The following is a 6769-nucleotide window of genomic DNA, read 5'->3' on the forward strand; positions in this document are numbered from 1 at the left end:
AGCCAATGGACAGGACATTCTCCACAGTTGAGTGGAGAGTGGGGTCTGACTTTCACATGAACTCTGGTGCCCCATATTTGACCACATCCCCTGGATGGGGAGACCTGGTGGCACTCAGAGGAAGGATAGCAGGCTACCAAGAAGAGACTTGATACCCTATGAGCATATACAGGGGGAGGAAGTCCTCCTCAGTCACAATCATAGGGGAAGGGAGTAAGGGTAAAATGGGAGGAATGGGAGGATACAAGGGATGGGATAACAATTGAGATGTAATATGAATAAATTAATAAACTATCTTTTTAAAAAAGATGCAAATAAGTATACCAACAGGATTATTTTGGAACCTGACAAAGTACTTCCAAAAATATCACAGAGGGAAAACCAATAAAAATTAAATAAGGGGCTGGGGAAATGGCTCAGTCAGTAAAGTGCCTGCTGCTCAAGCATGAGGCCCTGAGTTGGGGTCCTAGCACCCGTGTAAATAGCCAGGCATGGTGGCATACTCCTGTCATCTTAGGACTGGGGGGGGGAAGGTGGGGGGGGGAGATATGAGTAGGTCCCTGGAGCCTGTTGGCCAGCCAGTCTAGACAACCAGCTGGCTCCAAGCTCACTGAGAGCCCCTGTCTCAAAAACAAAGTAAAAAATCAACCACGGAAGATTATCACAATGTCAACCTCCGGCCTCCACACCTGCCTTCACAGGCAAGTGCAAGTGTATACACACCTGCACACTCAAGGGCATAAACACACACACACACACATTCAGATAGAAAGTAAATCAAGAAAGACATCTATTGTCAATTTCTGGTTTCCACATGCACATGTACACACATGCATGTGCACCTACACACACAGGTGAGCACAGACACACACACACACACACACACACACACACACACACACACAAGTAATCCCGGAAGAAAACAAAAAGCAGTATTGAGGATAAAGAAAGGGGAACAGAAGAAAGAGGAAGGGACGGGAAGAAGAATTAGAAAGTAGAGACACAGAATGATTGGGGGAAAATATGTTGTTGAAGATAGGATTTCTCAGTGTAGCCCAGACTGGCCTTGAATTCCTGATCCTCCTGCCTCAGCTTCCAGAATCCTAGGAATACAGGCTTGTGCCACCATGTATATGAAGTGACCATGATGAATGTGTTGTTCTTGGTGAATTCAGAATTAAAGAGGAGTGGAACAGATAAGTGATCTGAATATGGACCTGAGGACACAGTTCCTATATAAACAACACAAACAGGGCTCAAACAGTACAGAGAAGATCGATAAACACTGTTGGTCTGACTGGCTAGTCTTCTGAGAAGACCTTCAGTTGCAGCCCCACCACATTCCCACACCAAGGCAAATGCAGTCTGAATAAGTGAATTATTTTACACACAGGCAATAAAATACCACACTGCAAAAGCAGATGAAATAAAGAAAAAACAAAACAAAACAAAACCTTGCTCCTTTAATCCATTTAAGGAAAAGGACGAGTGAACCAGAGCTCAGGCAACCGGATTCTTTGTCTTGGCAGGGATAGAATCCAAGACCTCACCGTAATAGTCTCATTCGTAGGACAAAATAAGGAACAAAAGCAACTTCAGGAAGATTTTTTTTTTTTTTTGGCTTACAGTTCCAGGGATGACAGTCCATCATGGTGGGAAGTCATGATGGCGGGAGCCAGAGGCAGCTGGTAACATTGTGTCCAGTCAGGAAGCAGAGCATGAGCTCAGTTTGCTCTCTAAGACCTCGTCCCAGGGATTGGTGCCACCCACATTTAGGTTAGGTTTCCCACCTTAGTTAACCCCTCACAGACATGCCTAGTGACTTGATTCCATGGTAACTTTTTGTTTTTTGAGACAAGGTCTCTCTGTGTAGCCTTGGATATCCTGGACTCACAGAGATCCACCTGCCTCCGCCTCCCGAGTGTTGGGTTTACAGGTGTGTGCCACCATGCCCGGCTTTCCATTGTGGTTCTAAACCCCATCAAGTAAATATCATGGGCAAGGGAAGTGGCTCAGTGTATGGTGCTTGTCAAACAATCATGAGGACCAGAGTTTGGGCCCCCAGGACCCACATAAAAAGCTGGGTAGGTGTGGGGGGCCCATCTGCAATTCCAGCAGTCTGGTGGGAGACAGGGATTTCCAGAGCAAGCAGCTAACTGGACCTGCCAAGCTGGTGAACTCCAAGATCAGGAAGAGAGTCTAGCTTGGTAGATAGTGCCTACCTTTAGCCTCCACACACATGCAAACACACATTTATACATGTACCAACATACAAGCACATTCTAAACAGGTGTAGTCCCACTGAGCCACACCCAGCCCAACTGGATGAAGGCACTAACAAAATTTCGGGGTGAATATTAGCCTGGTGCTTTAATTTGGATCATGGATATCCCTTGGCTTCATGTTACTGGGAGGTGATCAAACTTTTAAGAGGCGGGGCCTACTGGGAGGACAAGGATCATTGAGAATGTGTCCTTGAAGGGTTAGGAAAACAGCAGCCCCTCCCCTTCCACCTTTTCTTTCTCTGGGCATCTAATGATGCCTCTGCCGCCCTACACCTCCATGCTAAGATGTGCTGCTTGACTACAGACCACAAGCTGAAAATGGAAACACTGTAAGCCAAGGAAGCCTTAGGGATCTGCATCCCTTGAATGCCGGAGCCTCCTGCTTGTACCTTCCGAGCACTGAGCTTTCAAGCATGCGCCACATTATCCAGCTGGAAACTAGCTTTTAAAAAAAAAATTGCAATTGTCATTGTGTATGTGCTTGAGTGTTTTCATCATGGCTTGTGAGTGCAACTCCCAGTCTACCTTTTTTGTTGTTTTTGTTTTCAAGGCAGGGTCTCTCTGTGTAGCCTTGGCTGTCCTGGACTCACTCTGTAGACCAGGCTGGCCTTGAACTCACAGCAATCCGCCTGCCTCTGCCTCCAGAGTGCTGGTCCCATTCCACCTTTACGTGGGATTGAGAGATAGAAGTCAGGTTGTATGTCTCCCAAGTAAGTGCCTTTATCCACTGAGCCATTTTGCTGGCCCAAAACTAGTACTTTTGAAAAGAAGCTCTATCGTGTGTTCATACTGGTATGTGCAATTCTAATTTAGAGTAAACTGAAGTTTCTTTCATTTGATTTTATATTTTTATGTCCTGTTACATTGAAATGTTTGGCTCCTAACATTAGAATATTTATTTGAATATAGACATATATTGGTCCTCAGAATAACCATATTGTACTATTATTAGCATAATTATGAAAAGATTCCTTTGCCATTTCTTTCTGTTTTAGAACACATCCCACTAAAGATACACACTCAACTATTTTCTTCCTCAACAACTGTGAAAGTCACTTAAAAATAAAGTGATCTACTTAAAGTCATTTAAAATAAGCCCTTCTGTGTAAGCCTGCAGTTATATAATTGGGCTGCCTGGCTTCTATGTGGCTTCACTTTGATTTATGGATTATGCTCTTTATTTGGGTTAGTTTGTCACAACACGTGACATCCAGCTCAAGTGCACAAAGCGTATGCAGGCTCCTTTGTTGTGAGGCTGGGGACGGGACTCCCAGTCTTGCATAGATGGGCACGGGCTGCATTCCTGAGATGCACTGCACTACCTCCTAAAACATGGGTTCTTCTGCTTCTGTTTTTATGACAAAGGGTCTTGCCATGTAGCCCAGGCTGGCCTCATCATCATCAATGGATCCATCTGCCTTAGCCTTCTGAGTAGTGTGATTACAGGCATGTGCCACCATGCCTAGCTAGAATGCACTAATATACAATGAGACGTAAAGGGCTGGAGAGATGGCTCACTGGTAAAAAATGCTGGCTGCTCTTGCAGAGGACCAAAGATTGGCTCCCTCCATGCACACAGGGTTCACAACCACCTATAACTCCAGCTCCTGGGGATCAGACATCCTCTTCCAGCCCCTGTAGGCTCCTACACGCACACAGTATACATAGACTCATGAAGGTACATACACATAAAATACATCTTTAAGATGAAACATAAACTGGGTGTGGTGGCATACACCTATGAACCTGGCACTGGGAGGTAAGGAGTTCAAGGTCACCCTGTCATCTGGGAAGTTTGGAAGGCAGGCAGGCATCCATGTGACCATCGCAAAGGCCAAAACTAAGATAAAGTGAGATGTGGACTCTCAGAGCACTTTAAATACTGGTTTTAGTTGTTTCTTTAAGACAAGGTCTTTCTAATAAGTAGCACAGAATGGCCGGGAATTTGTGATCCTCCTGTCTCTGCCAGCCAAGAGCTGGGAATGTAGGAGTGTCAGATTATGTCCAGATCTCAGAAGAAAACTCAGACTCACAAAGCTCTCCAAGCTGCAGTGACAATTTAAGTGGGTGTTCTCCTCTTAGGGAGATGGGGTAGGTCTCAGGCTAGCCTTAATCTCACCACGTTATCAAGGATGACTCTCCTGCCTCCTCCTCCCCCCATGTGCAGGGATTATAAAAGCACCCCAGGTTTATGCTGCACTGATGAGCAAATCCAGGGCTCTGTGCATGCTGGGCAAGCACTCCACTGAGCTATATTCTCCGCCTAAGAGCACTTTCAAACCAAAACAAGAAAAAACATGGTTTGCACAGAAACCCAGGTGGCTTATATGATTCTTTTCTTTCACATAACATTTCCAGCAGACTCAAAACAGGACGAGGTCCATGTCTCCCCATGCAAGAGCTCACTCTGGAGCTAAGGGCCAAACTGGGTTGCTAGCCACCTCCACTGAAGGCTTCCTCACCTCAGCCTCTTGGGACCATCTTCACGATGCTCTCGGGAGCACTTTTTCAAGCTTGCAGGGAGAAGGGGGACCTTTCTTCCTTGCCAATCAGTAGGCTCTGCTTTCTGGAGGCTGCTTCAGCTGTCCTTGAACTCTTATCTTCCTGGGGCGCCACCTCCCAAGTGCTGCCATGACAGGCTAAGAGCCACACCTTGAAATTCTTCTTGAAGCACATGTTTTGCTCCAGCACCAAACACTTCCTGTCCCAGACTGTGCCTGTGCGCTCAGCCTCCTCACCCGATACTCCTAGGGAAGCTCTCTCAAATTAAGCCCTTTCTCCAAATTGTGTATGGCGGTGCAGCCGCTAATGCCGGCACAGAGAGGCTGGGGTGGGAGGTTCTAGGGTGTGAAGCCAGTTTGGGATATGTAGCAGGACCCTGACACAAAAACAAGGGAGAAGGGTGGGTGGTGAAAGTGGCAAGAGTTCTCTTGAGAGTCCCTGGAGTCTGAGTCAGCGCCATCTCGGGTTCGAAAGTATATCATGCTTGCACAAATAAATTTGGTCCTTTTGAAAAGCAGCCTACACGGTTGCACCTGTGTCGCTGTGGCTCCCCAGAAAGCCACCAGGTGGCACCAGAGGACTTGGCTCACCAGCCTATTCCCACAGGGAGGGGCTCTAGGACTGGCTGTTTCCCAACTTTGCAATGTAGGCTCAGCAGTTAGGGTCATCCTTACTTTGGGGGCCAGAAATGTGGGAAAGGATTTCGGGGACAAGAGAACAACAAGCCCTTGCAAACATGCTGCTCAACCGTGACTATGTGCTTGTGTAGCATGCTACTCCAGCTGAGGAGCCTCGAGGGCTGACAGGACGTTACCAGAGCAGGGCTCATTGCACTCAGATGCTCTTTTCTGTTCTGTTACTATGGATTGAACCCAGGGTCTCCTGCAGGCAAGGCTCTACTACTGAGCCACATTGCCAGCCTGTGACTTTCCCTCAGTGACTAGGAGGCCTGGTTACTACCGATTCAGCTGGCAGCCTCATAGACAGGCACACCGTTTGTTACAAGTCCAGGGCGAATCCAAAAGCAGGCTTGAGAGTGGAGCTCAGCGGTGGAGCACAGGTCCCTTGGTTCATTCTTAGCAGTGGAAAACAAAACAAACAAGGATTCTAAAAGGTTCCGCCAGAGGTGAAGAAGGTCTCTTCCTCATCTTCCTGAACATTTCCAGGAACATTCAAGCAACTCCACTTAGTGTTGAAAACTGCCAGACCCACTTTTCTCGATTCTTCTAGAAGACTAGTGACAGAAGTATTAACCCATGTTGGGTTAGCAGTGAACACGCTAACATCAAGCAGGCTGGAGTCTACAGCCTTGCACGCGTGTGAAGTGCTGTAGGACGGGCTGGATGTGGGCTGCAGGAAGTGAAGGAGGCAGGGTGCCATTGCAGAGTAGCTACTAGCCACTGGCAGAGAGGCAGAACCGTGCCCAAGTCAAACAGAACTCTGGGAAATTAAACTTCCTAGACACACGTGTGGCCAATAGGCATTGGGAAAGATGTCAACTCCATAACTGGCAGGGAAACACTAAAAAAAATAAAATAAAAAATAAGAATTTATGAAGATGTAGAACGCAAGGCCAGGCCTTCTGGCGGATGTAAAGACGGCTGCTGCTCTGTCAGCAGGTTCCGTGGACACCGAGCCCAGCTCCCACTCCATCCAGTACCACCAAAGGAATGAAGCAGAAGACCTGAGACACAGAGGTGACCCACACACCCAGCACCACGTAGATAAAGCAAGTATAGTACAGCCAGGCATGGTAGCTCATGTTTGTAATCCCAGCACTCTGGAGGTAGAGACAGGAGGATTGCCACAAGCTTGAGGCTAGCCAGGTCTACATAGTGAGTACTCCACCAGCCAATGACTGCCAGACCATTCTTAAAAGAAAAAAATGGGGAGGGAAGGGAGGTGCAGTAGACACTATAGACAGATAATTGCTGCTCATCTGTGATATCACGAACCCGAGGTCATCATGACATCATGCTAGG

The sequence above is a fragment of the Acomys minous genome (assembly GCF_964271855.1).
Source record: "Acomys minous genome assembly, chromosome: 3".
NCBI lineage: Eukaryota > Metazoa > Chordata > Mammalia > Rodentia > Muridae > Acomys > Acomys minous.